We start from the raw sequence: 17350 nt of genomic DNA, 5'->3' as shown, positions 1-17350 counted from the left end.
TTTGTCATAAATGGGCTTTATTATGTTGAGATATGTATACCAACTTTGATGAGAGCTTTTATCATGAACAGATGTTGAATTTTGTCAAATACTTTTTTGGATCTATTGAGATGATCATGTGATTTTTATTCTTCCTTTTGTTAATTTGGTGTATTGCATGGATTTATTTGCGAATATTGAACCATCCTTGTGTCCCTGGAATAAATTCCATTTTATCACAGTATATGATCCTTTTTTTTTTTGCGGTACACGGGCCTCTCACTGCTGTGGCCTCTCCTGTTGCAGAGCACAGGCTCCGGACGCGCAGGCTCAGTGGCCGTGGCTCACGGGCCTAGCTGCTCCGCGGCATGTGGGATCTTCCTGGACCGGGGCATGAACCCGTGTCCCCTGCATCGGCAGGCGGACTCTCAACCACTGCGCCACCAGGGAAGCCCTATGATCCTTTTTATATATTGTTGGATTTGGTTTGCTAATATTTTGTTCAGTATTTTTGCATCAAAGATACTGGCCTATAATTTTCTCTTTTGGTAGTGTCTTTGTCTGGTTTTTGTATCAGGGTAATGGTGGCCTCGTAGAATGAATTTGCGAGTGTTCCATCTTCTTCAATTTTTTTGGAATAGTTTGAGGAGGATAGGTATTACCTCTTCTTCATATGTTTGGTAGAATTCCCCTGTGAAGCTCTCCAGTCTTGGCCTTTTGTTTGCTGGGGTTTTTTAATTGCCAAGTCAGTTTCACTGCTAGTGATTGGTCTGTTTAAATTGTCTGTTTCTTCTTGATTCAGTCTTGACAGATTGTATATTCTAGAAATCTGTCCATTTCTTCTGGGTTGTCCAATTTGTTGGCATATAATTGTTTGTAGCACTCTCTTACGATTTTTTTATATCTTGGTATTGGTTGTTATTTCTCCTCTTTCATTTTTTTCCTCTTTCATTTTTTACTTTGTTTATTTGAGTCCTCTTTCTTCTTCTTGGTGAGCCTGGCTAAAGATTTATCTATTTTGTTTATGTTTTCAAAAGAAACAGCTCTTGATTTTATTGATCTTTTCTATATATATATAGGTTTCTATTTTATTTATTTCCTCTCTGATTTTTATTATTTCTTTCTTTCTGCTAACTTTTGGGCTTTTATTGTTCTTCTTTTTCTAATTCCTTTAGGTGGTAGTTAGGTTATTTCTTCTGAGACCATAATCTTGGATCAATGGAAAAGTAAGGTGATTGATCAGTGATGCCTGCCACAAACAGTAATAAGGAATGTGTGCTAGACACTATGCCAGACACTGGGAATACAGCAGTGAACAAGATGGATTCAGATGATGAACTCACAAAGCTACAGGGTGGGAATGATAAAGTCACTTTTTATTTTGTTATTCTAAAATTTGATGGTCCTTGTTCTGCCCACCACTGTTAATGGATTATTATAAAATAGCCACAATGTCAATTAAGACCTCTTAGTACAGTTCTTGCAGGAAAACGTAACAAGAGGAAAGGTGTTTATCACAGCAAGTAAGATGTGTCTTTCAGTTGTATTTTCTTTCTCTTCAAGAGTACACTGGCCAAGAAGACCTTCATCTTCATGAAGATGCTCCTTGCCAAACCAGTACATTTCTCCATGGTGGTAGGTAGCTGTAATCCTGGCCAGGGTCAACTCTTGCTAACGGAGAATGGAAAAAAATTAGGAAAAGATCAAGTGCAGGGGTGGAACGGTGAAGTACTGTCTTTTCTGGGGCCACATGAAAAGGTAATACCTGAGACAGAGCAATCAGATTGAGCAAAAGGCATTCACCTTCTTGCTAACTAACCAGCAGCTGTCCCCAGATGTTCCCCCCCATGCTGGTTATGTAAAAGGTGTTCAGTCACATGCAGAGGTCCTCTTAACCTAGTCAGCGGATGCCATCAATGGCTCTTCTGTCTGGTGGGGACAGGCTCTCTCTGTGTGGGCCTCATAAGTGCAACTTTGAAATGCTAGCACCAAAGTCAGAGTCCTGAGTTTGCTGCAAAAGGCCCCCCTCCATGCACAGATGATGCAATGGATTGGTATCCTTGTCACCATGGTGACAGCAATTGACATGGAAACAGTTGTTCCTGCTTCTACACATAATCACTGTACCCTACTTAGGCTTGCAAAATACCAAAAATATTTGCCTGCCCAGTACCCATTTCTTCTATCTCTCGGAACTGTATAAAGATTATCTTTTGGGAAATCATCCTTTCCAAACATCCAAACCAGTGGTGTTGGATAATATCTGTCCCACCCTATGCCTAAGCCCAGCAGGTAACCAATACCTGATCAAGCTGAGTCACAGGAATTGGTTTAGGTATAGACATGTGGCCCATTCTGAGTCTATGAGTATCAGGTCCAGATTCTGTTAAAATGATTGGGAAAGTGACAGGGTTTTGCCTTTTGTTGTCAAGCTGACAGAGCATAAGCCTGAAGCTGTTGGCAGCTCCTTGCCACCAGCTGTGTAGAACATGCTTGAAAATTTAGAAGGAAGATAGAGTCAAGGGACTGAGAGAGATGTATTCCTGCTGATAAAATTTGAGCACTTGGATCCAGCTTTACCTGAACTTAACTATACCTTTGGACTTTTTCAGTTATGTGAACCAATTTCTGCCCTTTTTTGCTTAAGAAAGTTTGAGTTAGGTTTCTGTCACTTATACCCTCAGAAGTCTTGATGAATATATAATTTTTTTCCTTTAGAGAGATTTTCATAGGAACTGGGCAAAACTATAGACATGCCTCTGAAATTTCTAGCATTTGAACAACATATATTTTTCTGTAAGTGTTGCAGATGAAATATAAGCCTGAAGCTGTTAAGCCTGATATAAGTTCATCAGCACAGGACTAGTTAACAACAGTTACATGCCAACCACTATGCTGGGCACCATGGTGGGGAGGGAAGAAGTCAGCCAGGGTCCCTGTCCTCACAGAGTTTTTACAGTCTAGCCAGGAAGGCAAAACTAACACAAATAAAAACTTTAGCAGAAGTTCTCACCTTCAGGGCCACAGTGCACTGGTGAGTCACCATATATTATGAGGTCTGCCACAAGGAATGTGTGACTCATGAAGCTACAGTACCAATGTTGGCAGATGATTAAAAAATAAACATGAATTAGAGTGGATTCAAGGTTATCACAATAATAATGTCACATTCATTCACTTAGTTCCCCAGAATGTTTTCCTCAGGGGAAGAGAAAGGGTTGGTATAACAGCTAACACCCACACACCCACATCCCCAGCAGTGTGTTGTTCCCAAGGATGCCACCCACCATGTGTCCCCAAGCAGCGACAATAATATCGATGTGAGGAAGAGGAGGAGAACTGCCAGTGCTTACTGTACACTGATTAGGTGCCAGGTACTGTGCTGAGTGCTTATAAGAGTTGTTCCATTTACTCTACGTGAAAAACCTTGGAGTAGTCATCTTCCCTGGTTGGCAGAGTAAAGAATAACTTCAGTGCTAAACAGTTTGAGTCTGTCTCTAGCACAACCTGAGTTCAGAGAAGGGAGAGATCAGCACAGGCTGGAGTTGTTGGAAAAGGTTCCAAGTAGGGCATGAGCTTGAACAGGGCCATGGAGGACAAGCAGGTTCCACACAACCAGGCGAGAAGGCAGGGCATGCAGGCTCTGGTATAAATGAGACAAAGGCACCACACTGGTGCCAGTCTCACATTCTGCACACCTCTGAGCAGGGACCAGGGTGTTGCAAGACAAATGCAACTGCCCAATACCCACTTGGCTATTCCATGCACTGCATCCTACCTCTGGGCCTTTGTCTGTGCTCTTTCCTCCACCCTTGTCCCATTCAGTTAAGTAGCTCCCGAGGGATACTCTGGAAGCTCTGAGGTCCTCTCTACCCTCTCTTGAGAAGAGAAACTGCTTCCCTGAGACAACTAAAGCAAACTATTCCTCCTTTGGCTGCCGACAAAGTTCAGCTTCCCTTCAGGCTCCCCAGTGCAGTGCTGCCCGTAGGCCCAACCCCACCTGCAGACTTGTCCCCATCCTTTCCCTCAGCCTACCCCAAATTCTGGACCAGCTCCTCCTAATGCCAGAATGCAGCCACCCTGCCTTCCACTCCCTCAGTTTCCTTCACTCAGCCAGGCAGCTTGTCTGGGTAGCCACAAGCTGTATCCTGAAAAAAACAACCCACCAACAAACCAAGCACCCCTCAATTTAATCACTTCCCTTACCAAAACATTTATAGTTAATAATGAGCGTTTATTAACTGCTTAGTGTGTGCCCAGCACTGTTCTAAGCAGTTGTATGCATTACGTTATGAAAATTTTACAAGGAGGCTGTGAAATAGGACAAGTGCCACCTGCATTTTATAGACCAGGAGACTGTGGTTCTGGAAGTGATTTCAGTGATGCCCTGAGCGAGGACAGCAGCATGAGGCCAGGCAGACCAGTGCCCCTAGGCATGCTGCTCTCCTGCATCAGCCGTGGCCTTCAGGATCAACCCTCACAGCCTCAAGATGGCAGTCCAGGCCCTCCACCACCAAGACTGGGTTGAGTTCTCTAGTCTTAAATTCCCACGTGGCCTCACAGCGTGTTCCAACCACCAGACCAGATAACACGTAGCTGCTGGGCATACTCTGCCTTTCCCCATCGCCATGCCTTTGCTTATGCTGGGTCCTCTGTCTGGAATGCCATTCCTTGTTACCTCCACGTGTAGATTCACCCTTTAAAAGCTGCCTATTCCTCGAGGTTTTTCAATTTACCCTATCGCCTCATTGCTATCAAAATTAATCCCTGCCTTTCCCATGTACGTCCTTCATATCCCTTTCATAGTGCACTTCCCTTGCTTTACTGTTATTTGTGTGCAGTTACTTTATCATGAATACCTGATAGGCAGGAACTGGGATTTCTCTTAGTGAGTTCCACTTGGGCATTTAGATCAGTGCCCTGCATGTGGGAGCTGCTCAAGAAATGTTTGCAGACTTAAGTTGAATGGCCACAGTTCTACCTTTCTCCAAACATCTTCCCACAGCAGCCTACCAAAATGCATGAAAATTCCACTGTTAGAGTCACTCTCTTGATTTAAAACCTTGCCTCCAGAAGGTCTCTGCTGAAATGTAGATATAATAGCTAGAAATGTAATGGATTGATTCATTAATACCTCAGGTTATTAGTTATTCAACCACTGGAGTTAAATCAGCACTGGTCTGGAAAGAATGGACTCATTTTCCAAGGTAAGCAATGCCTTATTTCTTGGTGGTGGACACAGGTCAGGAAACTCTCAAACCTGCCTCCTTCACCAGCAAAATGATTCCCAAGTGGTTGTAGGCTTCTAGCGCATTCCCTGTGATGATTCAATAGCTATTTACAGAGAGACAGCATGATCTTTCTGGTTCGAGAGGTGATACAGGTGAAATAAGGGGGATGCAATGCTCTCCAGGTTCTGACCATGAAGTCTGCTATATCTCACTCAAAAATCTTTGCTCAGAAACCCTGCAATGGAGGAGAGAGGTTAGGAAGGAACTGTAATGAGTTGAATAGTGTCCCTCCCAAATTCATGTCCACCTGGAAGTTTGGAATGTGACCTTACTTGAAAAAAGGTTCTTAGCTAATATAATTAAGATGAGGACATACTGGATTAGGATGGGCTCTAAATCCAATGACTGGTGTCCTTACAAGAATAGGAGAGGCGGGACTTCCCTGGTGGTGCAGTGGTTAAGAATCTGCCTGCCAATGCAGGGGACATGGGTTCGAGCCCTGGTCCAGGAAGATTCCACATGCTGTGGAGCAACTAAGCCCGTGCACCACAACTAATGAGCCTGTACTCTAGAGCCCGTGAGCCACAACTACTGAGCCCACATGCCACAACTACTGAAGCCCACGCACATAGAGCTTGTGCTGCTCCACAACGAGAGCAGCCACCACAATGAGACGCCTACACACCACAACAAAGAGTAGCTCCCGCTCACCGCAACTAGAGAAAGCCCGCAAACAGCAACGAAGACCCAACACAGCCAAGAATAATTAATTAATTAATTTAAATCAAATAAAATTAAAATTACTGGCTTAAAAAAAAAAGGAGGAGAGGACATGCAGACACATGGAGTAGAACAGGTGGAAATGCAGGCAGAGATCACACGGATGCGGCTAGAAGCCAAAGAATGCCAAGTGTTGCCTACAAGCTAGAACCAGGGGCAGGGAACAGATTTTCCCTCTGAGCCTCCAGAAAGAACCATTTCTGCCAACACCTTGATTTTGGACTTCTGACCTTTAGAACTATGAGAGAATACATTTCTGCTATTTTATGCCACCAAGTTTGTTATGGCAGCCCTAGGCAACTAATACAGTAACCAACTTGCAGAGATGGCATAACATGTACCAGGCACTTTACTTTGGTACTACAAGACCCTCAAGAAGGGAGTTGTTACCACTTTTTTACAGACAAGAAAGACTGACACCCAGAGAGGTTAAGAACTTGTCCAATGTCACAAAGCTGGGAAAATGGCAAATATGGGTTTTGAGTCTATGAAGCTGTATTAGGTTGTAGGTGGTCTTCTTCTGTCACTGACACTCTCTTCATTTCTTTCCCTGAGGGCTTACTAAGTGCCAGGAACTCCTCCAGAAGGCCTACATGTTGGCTCCCAGCACAGGTGTCTCGACCTATTTTGTTCACAGATGTATCCCAAGTGCACAGGGCAGCTCCTGGCACATAACAGTTGCTTAATAAATATTTGCTGAATAAATGAATCCTCTCCTAAATCCCATGGGATAGATATAATTATTATACTCCTTCTGCAGAAGGTGAAAATGAGGCACAGAGGGGGTCAGGGACTTTCCCAGAGTCCTGACCCTTGGTATCAGATAACATGATATGATTCATTCCCTGACCCACAACCCAAGTGACACTGACATTTACAAACCCAGTTCCTTAGAATTAACTGCACTTCATCATCTTCACCATAGCATTTATTGAGCCAGTCCCAGGCTAGGTGCACAGGCTAGGTGTTTTGTAGACAGTCTCACCTTTAACCCTTATTATACTCCTATGCGCTAGTTACTATTAGCATCCTGATTTAACATACTGGAATCTGAGACACAGAGAAATTAAGTAATATTTTTGGTGTCACACAACCAGTAGGTGACAGGATCAGTGTTCAACGTCAAGTCTCTCTGATTCCAAAGCCTGTACTCAAAGCCATTAAGTAGACTGCCTCTCTTAGCAGGAGCCCCACCCAATGTCAAAAGAATGGAAGCTGACGCTGGTGATGGGCTCCGCTGCCCTGCCCTCCTAGCCTCCTCCAGGTTTCCTTCTCCTGTGGCCTGTGGATGAGACCTCCAACTCCAAGCAGCTCTGAATTGTCTCTGCTCACTCAACTTATCTTGGATTGGTTCTGTTCACCCTCTGCCAGAAAGCATGAAGCTCTTCGCAGGACTTCTCTCTACCTTCCTTCATCCAAAGCTAAGGATTGTTCATTTGCTTCTCTGTCAAATAAAGATGGGCTTAAAGATAGAAGAGGACCATGGATATACCAGGAATATAGCAGTGAAAAGACAAATGCTGTTTCTCCTCCCCAGAGACTTCATCTAATGTTTTCTCCCTGCTAGCTCCCAAAAGCCCTTATTTATTTCCCTTGGCAACTGCCAGCTTCACACCACAGTGAAAGTTTTTTAATGCAATCCCAAGATGCATTCCTCTTTAGAGCTAAGGATACTTAAAGCTAAGATTCTCTGATGATATTGCATTTTAACATGGATTCAGTCTTCCTAAATGATTATAATTTGGGAGAGTTTCTGTCATCAGGAAGGTGGAAGGGCCTCCCATTCCTGGAATTACACCATAGAGGTGGATGTCTATCCTGCTTGTAAGAAATCCTGGCTTTGCCTAGAGTGACCCTGTATCCCCTTCCATCTGTCTGAGTGTTTAAGAAGATCTTTTGAATATGATAGTGATAACAGTAAGGAAACCCAGAGAACATCTTGACCAGCCTTCCCAGTTCACTCATGGAGAAAATGGGACTCCCCAGAGGGAAGTCACTCTCCCAGCTGACAAGCACCAGCTGGTCTGAATCCCAGTACCTTCCCGTACACACTATTGGGCCACCACATCACTGGTCTTTCTGGATGTCCTTGAAATTCCCCAAAGTAGGAGGAAAGAGTTTGTCCTGTGAGAAGAGAAGGGAAGCAGGTTCATCCAGGCCCTCTCCTAGAACTTGCCATTTAAAATCATGTCAAGGTGACTTGTCATGGACTTGACCCTGGACCCAGGAATAGGAATGTGAGGAGGAAAGAGATTCTGGGAAGGGGCCTTAGTGCAGAGCAGGCAAAGGCAGCAAAGGTGGTGTTGAGTGACACAACGGCTTGAGGATTTATCATCCACTCACAGGCTGACAACAGATTGAGCAGAGGGCCTCAGCAGTCCTGCAAAGCATAAGGGCCCTCAGGGCAGGCTTTTACCACTGAACTGTGCATTCTCTGGAAAGAACCACCTAGCTTAAGAACAAAGCCAAGTGGTGTGCCTAGTCTAGGGCCATGTGGTAGGAGGAGGGGGCACTCCTCATCTCTCATGACCCCACTTTGGACGGAGTCTTGGAGATTCTAGAACCTCCTACATGCATCCCTACATCCAGGGTGAAATAGTGAATGTTCAATCAATATTTATTGAGTGAATGAGTCCCTTGGGAAGGATAATATATTAACATATTATCTGCTGCTAATAGCTTTGTGCAAATTAGTTTAAAATTAAAATGAACACTTCTTTAGTACTTTGCATCTTATTAATGTAGCACATGCAGAATCCCATTTAGTTTTCAAAGTATTCTTGGGAAAGGTGTATTTGTGACCTTGGGTAAAACATTTAACCTTTCTTTGCCTTAGTTCCCCCATATATAAAATGAAATTAATAGTACCTACCCCATAGAGGAAGAATTAATGGATAATATCTGTAAAGCATTAGAGTCTTTCCATAGAGACTGTTATTTCTATGTACTGTGGCCTGTTCTCTATTTCTGGGAGACAGGCTATTTAAATGGTACCTTGGGACGTGGGGACAGAGCTGTGACTAATGTCAGCTGCTTCTCAAGGTCGCCATCCTGGACCCTGACCACTAGCAGACAGTTTCCCACCAAGACAGAATGTGGACTGGTGTCCACTCTGGCCTCACAACTTTAGCCCAGAATTTTGCTTTGGAAGGCATCAGAAATTCTTTCTTTGGTTGTTTACTTATTGTTCTCAGATCGTATGGAAAGCTCTCTGGAACCTTCGGACAATGTTATCATGAGACTGGAGAACTGATGAGGGAGAAGCTGAGAGGAAAATAAGAGAAGAGCATGGGGGCTGCTGGGGCCCCTGCCTTGGTGTTTATTTGCCACATTTTTCTAAGCTGGATCTTCGTAAGTACTAAGGGGCTATGGCCAAGCCAAGTTCCCTCACTGTACTCTGTTGCCTTCCACCGCAAGCCCCCAGCCTGAGCCTGGTAACCAGGTCTCCACTCTTCCTTGCCCCACCTTTCTTCTCTCCACTAACTCTGCCTTGCAAGGGAATGCAACTCTGTAAACATCAGAGCACAGAGAGAGCAAAAGAGAGAGAAACTAAACTAAAAAACAAAAACAAAAAGGAGTACATGCTGGGCTGTGTTTGTCTTTGGGGGGTGGGGGGGTGGGAAGGGAGGAGGAGAGTAAGACAGGAAGATGAGGTCCCAGGAGGTGGAGTGGGTTCAGCCATCGATAAGGACTCTGAGCCAAGTCCACTTAACATCAAGTTTGCAAATAGCCAGCCTATGGGCTGAATCCAGCCCTAAAAAAGTTGGGGGTTTTAAAATTTGAAAAATTTCCCATAAAAACCCAAATATCCAGCTTGAACAACCTGGTCATGCAGGGCTCACATTTCATGGCAACAATGGACTGGAGCTACGGAGTCGCTCTCTCCTCTAGAAGGGGCACATGCCAGCCCTATTTGCCACATTCTCCACCACTCTCTACTGTGTGGCATTCAGCCTGGTTCACTTACTTAAATTATCTAAGTCTCCGTAGGTACCTGAGTTTGGGAGCCTTAGTGTGTGTGTGTGTGTGTGTGTGTGTGTGTGTGTGTGTGTGTGTGTGTGTGTGTGTGTGTGTGTGTGTGTGTGTGTGTGTGTGTGTGTGTGTGTGTGTGTGTGTGTGTGTGTGTGTGTGTGTGTGTCTGTTTGCGGTACGCGGGTCTCTCACTATTGTGGCCTCTCCCGTTGCGGAGCACAGGCTCCGGACGCGCAGGCCCAGCGGCCATGGCTTACAGCCCCAGCCGCTCCGCGGCATGTGGGATCTTCCCGGACCGGGACACGAACCCTTGTCCCCTGCATCAGCAGGCGGACTCTCAACCACTGCGCCACCAGGGAAGCCCGGGAGCCTTAGTTTTTATGTATCATTGTTTAGTACCAGTTGGTGAAATCACCTCCTTCTTACCCAGCTACCCCCAAAATACAGACCTGAGGGCAAAGGTAATAAGTGAAAGATGGTTTTGAAAGGCAGAGTAGAGAAGGGTGGAGACAGGGAGTAGAGGTGAAAAGGGAGAGAAAATTTGCAAGTGGGAAAGGAAAAAAATCCAGGATGAGGAGAGGAAGGTTTGACAAATGGAGAGAGGGAGGAGTCAGAATTCTGCTTTCTCATCTGTCCCCACTGGCTCCCTGGATTTCCTTAAACAAGGCACGTAATCTTTGTGGGTCAGTAACTCTCCTCATTAGCACAAGGTTGCATCACCATGTTCATCATCAAATAATGAAATTTCCATGGAGCTCCTCTGAGAGTAAATCAGATGGTGATTCTTAAATAAATTAATCAACGATAACACACTGTTTATATTGGTTTCCCTGGATGACTGATTTAATATTTATCAAGCCTAGAATTTGTGCACCCGTATAAATGTTACCATTACTACCTTCTTCCAGTTTGCATTAATTTCACAAAACAAGGCATTTGGTCTCAAGCATTTCTAGGTTAAAGCTTTCAAAAGGGTGGTCGAGTTGTGTGGTTGGGGTAAGGAGAGAGAGAAAGGTGAGGTTTATTGTATGCTGTTTCATTAAAGCATCGATCTTAACCACCCTTTAAACAGCTCTCATCTCCCTGACTACCGGTGTTTGCCAATACTGCAGCTGATTTGCTGTAAAAATGCTGAAATTGTATGCTATTTCTGAAAGAAAGAGCTCTTATGCTAGAGAGATTTAAGGACTTCCTGTTTATTTGTTTGCATCTATCAGTATTAACTCTGATCGGTTTTTCCTAACCCAGACACCAAGTTGGTCTAGATACCGCACATTTCATTGATTCACTGAATAACTCTTGAGCACCAGCTACATACCAGGCATTGTTCCAGATGCTGGAACAAAGCAGGAGAGGCCTTCCTCTCATGAAGCCTCCAGCCTAGAAGGTGGAGACAGGCATTAAATACACCCACACAGATCCAGATTAATTCCCAGTGAGGGCTGGGAATGCAGTAGTTTAAACCAAGCCGAGTGAGGTAGTGTGAGGGGAGAGGGCTCTTTTAGCAAGGTGCACACTGAGGAATGAACATGCCCTGGCACCAGTAATGAGAAGGAAACTTCTCTGTGAAGATCTGGGGGAGGGTGCTCCTGGCAATGGGAACAGCAAATGCAAAGGTCTGGAGGCATGGAAGAGCTTGCTCTGTGCAAAGAAATGGCAGCACCAGAGCTGGGAGACATGGGCTTGCTGGAACCAGTGAGAAGATCAATTACAAAATATTTTAAGGGACATGCAGTGTTGTTACGTTTAAGCACCAATACTATTTGGAAGCAGGCTAATAAATAACTGTACCATAGAAACCCCTTAGGGAACCTACTTTAATGAATAGAGAAGAAGTGTTTGTAATTATCATAACAGGGTTCTCTGTAAATAATTGCTTCTAAAAACACCTAATTTGACATTTTAAAAACAATTTGTCCTTTTAAGTAATTTAAACACACTGTTTCCCAAATGTTAAGACCTTCTATTTGCATTCTAACTCTTTTGTCTCCTTTCCCTCTTCCCCTCAAATAAGTTCTGAAGAGCTCTTAAGAGCTTAGAGTTCTTCATAGTTTTTACCTGACCTATCACAAATTTTTAATTCATAAAGTCTAGATTTTTTGAGGCATTCCTAGAGTGGTAATAGTTGATAGTTATTATATTAGTTATATCGATTTACAATGTGGATACATTATTAACTCCATTTTGCAAATGAAGAAAATGAGGCTTAGAAAAGTTATGTTACTTCATCAAGGTTACAAGGCAAGGAAATGGAAGAGTCAAGGTTAAAACCCAGGTCCTCTGAACTACGTACACATAAGTATAGTAAGTATCCTGTATTAGAAGTTAAGTGGCCTAGTTTCTAGTCTCTGCTCTGCCATTAACTAGCTCATGACCTTGGGTGAGGTGCTTAACCTCTCTAAGGGTTTAGTTACTTTATGGGGAAAAATGCTGTTCATGATACCTGCTTAGTCTAACTAGACTGCATCCATTCCACAGATGTCTCCTTGTGCCATGAAGTGTGCTGGGGGCTGCAGATAGCAGGGAACCAGTGTAGAGAAGCTGGCTTCATGGAGATTACCATCATGGGAAAGGAATAGATACTATTCAAATGATCCCACAAATAAGTATAAAATTACAGTGAAAGCAGGTGTTCTGAGTCCTTACATTGGTGGCCCTGCCTTGCCCAAAAGTCCAGTCATGGCGACCTGAGTCTGTGACTTTAGAACTAAGAGCTGAGTGTTAAGTGCAATTAGATAGATAAAGGGCAGGTTGTACTAGTGGTGCGGTGTGGGATGTTCCAGGAGCTAAGACAGCTTGTGCAAAAGGCCCTGTGGAGGGAGGGAACTTGGCCCTGAAATAAGGCAAGTGTGTCTAGGGAACAGGGTGTGAGGGGGTGTGAAGGGAGAGGAAACTGAAGAATTAGAGGTCAAGCATGCAGGGCCTTGAAGGACATGTAAGAGTCCTTAGGTATCTAACATTTTCCTGATTTTATGACTTCTTTGTGTTGACTTCTGCCTTTCTCCTTTCCAAGGACCCGGTTCCCCTAACCCTGCTATCCTCTTTTCTTTCAAAAGAATGGGAAGGCCTGACTAAAGGGGTACCATGCTGAGGGCCTTGGCATAGCTTCAGGCCAATCTTCATTGCAACTAGTCAACAACCAGCACATACAAGGCTCCGACCTGGCATCTGGTGTCTCAGGAACCTGCTGCAGGCCAGTGAGAGAGCACATTCCCTTCTAAGACAAGAAAGATCCTGACATTTGTTCTTTGGCAAAAAAAAGCCAGACCTGTCAGGAAGACTCGGTGGCCAAGGCCTCAAATGCTGGAAAGGAAATTAGTCTCAGCAGTGTTCAGGGCTGAACATTAGGCCTTTCCACTACCTGCCTCAGATGCTAATCTGGCTGGTGACAGTGGTCCACAGGAGACAAAAGGTCCCATAGATACTCTGTAATGTATGCCTCCCCCCGCCCGCCAAACACCTTTTTTATTTCTGATGGTGTGATGAAGGACTGGGGATGCTGGGATCCTGCGTTAATCAGATTCATTCCACTCTGTTAGGGAGGGCTGTTCTCTGGTGTCTCTGAGGAAATAAGGATGATAAATAGAGGGAAGTCTCATACTTTATTAGCATGGATGGGCAGAGAGATCCCAGTAGTAATTAATCCCAGGATGTTCACAAATTTTTTCTTCTTTGTCAACCAAGAGTCAGAGTTTGCAGGTGTTGCCATAAAGGAAGAATGGAAGCTAAACAACCATGTCCTCCTCATGGAGTTGAAAAGAGAGATGGCAAAATACTGATTAACCATCCCATGATGCTTAACAAGTAGCAGTGTCCTACAAGTCAAGACCCTAGGTACTTAAGGTAAAACAAGTTTTAGGCATGCAGGACCCTCTTAGGACAGCTTAGAAAATCCTGTGGCTTAAGCCTGAGTTAGCAAAGACCTTTTTTTTTTTTTTTTTTTTTTGATAGGGCAAAAGGGGATACAGAGAATGTAAGGGCCCCCCAAATGATGCAAAACAGCAATGAATGCTTATGGAAATTGGGCTGTTTGGGAACTTTTGTGTGTAATTAAGGGTGAAGCAGAAAATCCTTTTGCTCCAATCCTGGGATAGTTCAACATGTTTCCAGAATGTACATGTTCTCTTTCTTACCTGCAGTAAGGACTGCAGAATGGCTAAAGGTCAGTCATTCCAGGACAGTCATTCTGGGATGATCTAAGCTGTTGTGAGGCTTTGGGAACAGTACTGTGAATATTAATTCTTTTTATGCTCTGACCTGAGAACAGGAGATTCAAGTTTTGGTTCTGGCTCCATAAAGCATGAATCATGTGACCTTGGGTAAGTCACTTCACCTCTCTGAACCTCAGTTTACTCATCTGAAAAATCAAGGTATTATGTTCTGGATAGCTTGAAATTTCTATGTTCCTGACTTTAAAAGTCTGCACTTACAGCAATTTTAGAATACTGGGCTGAGTATGTAATCAAACCAGGACAGACACCTCTCAGGCTTTTTAAATATATTTTAGCTGTGAGATGTATATTTGTGGAGTGGTGGTGGTGGGAGGGCATTTATCTCTTTCTTCTTAAAGATTTTGGGGAATCACTAAAAATAAACAACTAAGTATCTCTCAAACTCTTCCAAAAGATTTAAGAGAAGGGAACACTCCCAAAGTCATTCTCTAAATCCACCATCGCCCTGATACCAAAACTAGACAATACCAAAAAAGAAAACTACAGGCCAATATCTTTGATGAATATACATGTAAAAATTCTCAATAAAATATTAGCAAAATGAAGCCAACAACACATAAAAAAGATCACACACCATGATCAAGTTGGATTCATCCCACGGTCACAAGGATGGTTCAACATATGCAAATCAATCAATGTGATAACCATATCAACAAAAGAAAAAACAAAAATCACATGATCATCTCTAGATGCAGAAAAATCATTTGATAAAATTCAGCATCCATTCATGATAAGAACCTTTACCGAAGTGGGTATAGAGGGAACATATGTCAACATAATAAAAGGTATTTATGACAAACATAATACTCAACAGTGAAAAGCTGAAAGGCTTCCTGCTAAAATCTGGAACAAGACAAGGATGTCCACTCTCACCACTTCTATTCAACAGAGTATTGGAAGTCCTAGCCACAGCAATCAGACAAGAAAAAGAAATAAAATGTATCCAAATTGGAAAAGAAGAGGTAAAACTGTCATTGTATGCAGATGACATGATACTATATATAGAAAACCCTAAAGACTCCACACAATAACTACTAGAACCGATCAATTCAGCAAGGTAGCAGGATACAAGATTAACATACAGAAACCTGTTGCTAACAATGAAATATCACAAAGGGAAAGTTTAAGAAAACCCTTTTAAAATCACATAAAATATATAAAATACTTAGGAATAAACTTGACCAAGGAGTTGAAAGACTTATATGCTGAGAACTATAAAACATTGATAAAGGAAACTAAAGATGATTCAAAGAAATGGAAAGATATCCCATGCTCTTAGACTGGGAGAATTAATACTGTTGAAATGGCCATACTACCCAAAGCAATCTTCAGATTTAATGTGATCCCTACCAAATTACCAATGACATTTTTCACAGATCTAGAACAAATAATCCTAAAATTTATGTGAAAGCATAAAAGACCCAGAATTGCCCAGCAATCCTGAGGAAAAAGAAAGCTGGAGGCATAACCCTTCTAGAATTCAGACAGTACTACAAAGCTACAGCAATCAAAATGGCATGGTATTGGCACAAAAACAGACATATGGATCAACGGAACAGAATACAGAGCCCAGAACTAAACCCACACACCTAGAGTCAATTAATCTTTGACAAAGGAAGCAAGAATATACAATGGAGAAAAGACAGTCTCTTCAGCAAGTGGTGTTGGAAAAGCTGGACAGACAAATGTAAATCAATGAATTTAGAACACACCTACAAACTGTACACATAAATAAACTCAAAATGGCATAAAGACTTAAATATAAGACATGACACCATAAAACTCCTGGAAAGAGAACGTAGACAAAATATTCTCTGACGTAAATCATATCAATGTTTTCTTGGGACAGTCTCCCAAGGCAATAGAAATAAAAGCAAAAATAGACAAATGGGATCTAATCAAGCTTACAAGCTTTTGCACAGCAAAGGAAACCATAAACACCACAAAAAGACAACCTATGGACTGGGAGTAAATATTTGCAAACAATGGGACAAACAAGGCCTTAATTTCTAAAACATACAAATAGCTCATACAACTCAATAAAAAACAAAACAAAAGAAAGAAAAACAAACAACCCAATCAAAAAATGGGCAGAAGACCGAAACAGACGTTTCTCCAAAGGCAACATACAGATGACCAAGAGGCACGTGAAAAGATGCTCAACAACACTAATTATTAGAGAAATGTAAATCAAAACTGCAATGAGTTACCACCTCATACTGGTCAGAATGGCCATCATTAAAAAGTCTACAAGTAACAAATGCTGGAGAAGGTGAGGAATTCCCTCCTACACTAATGGTGGGAATGTATATTGGTACAACCACTATGGAACACAGTATCGAGGGTCCCTAAAAATGAAAAATAGAACTACCATATGATCCAGCAATCTCACTCTTGAGGAGACTATAATTTGAAAAGATATATGCACCCCAAGGTTCACAGCAGTACTATTTACAATAGCAAAGACATGGAAGTAACCTAAATGTCCACTGACAATGAACGGATAAAGAAGATGTGGTACGTATATACAATGGAATACCACTTAGCCATAAAAAAGAAGGAAATAATGCCATTTGCAGTAACAGGGATGGACTTAGAGATTATCATACTCAGTGCAGTAAGTCAGAAAGACAGACAAGGAGATTGGTTCAAGATGGCAGATTAGAAGGATGTATGAATACTCCCTCTTGCAAGAGCACTGAAATCACAACTAACTGCTGGACAATCATCGACAGGAAGACACCGGAAGTCACCAAAAAAGATACCCCCCCAAAAAAAAGATACCCCACATCCAAAGACAAAGGAGAAACTGCAGTGAGATGGTAGGAGGGGCACAATCACAATAAAATCAAACCCCATAACCGCTGGGTGGGTGACTCACAAACTGAAGAACACTTAAACCACAGAAGTCCACCCACTGGAGTGAAGGTTCTGAGCCTCACGTCAGGCTTCCCAATCTGGGGGTCCGGCAACAGGAGGAGGAATTCCCAGAGAATCAGACTTTAAAGGCTAGTGGGATTTGATTGAAGGACTTTGACAGGACGGGGGGGAACAGAGACTCCACTGTTGGAAGGCACACACAAACTGGTGTGTGCATCAGGACCCAGGGGGAAAGAGCAATGACCCCATAGGAGACTGAAGCAGACCTACCTGCTA

This window comes from Grampus griseus (assembly GCF_964374135.1).
Source record: "Grampus griseus genome assembly, chromosome: 3".
In the NCBI taxonomy this organism is placed as follows: Eukaryota; Metazoa; Chordata; class Mammalia; order Artiodactyla; family Delphinidae; genus Grampus; species Grampus griseus.
The sequence above is the reverse complement of the archived record's forward strand: the minus strand, read 5'-3'. Positions refer to the sequence as shown.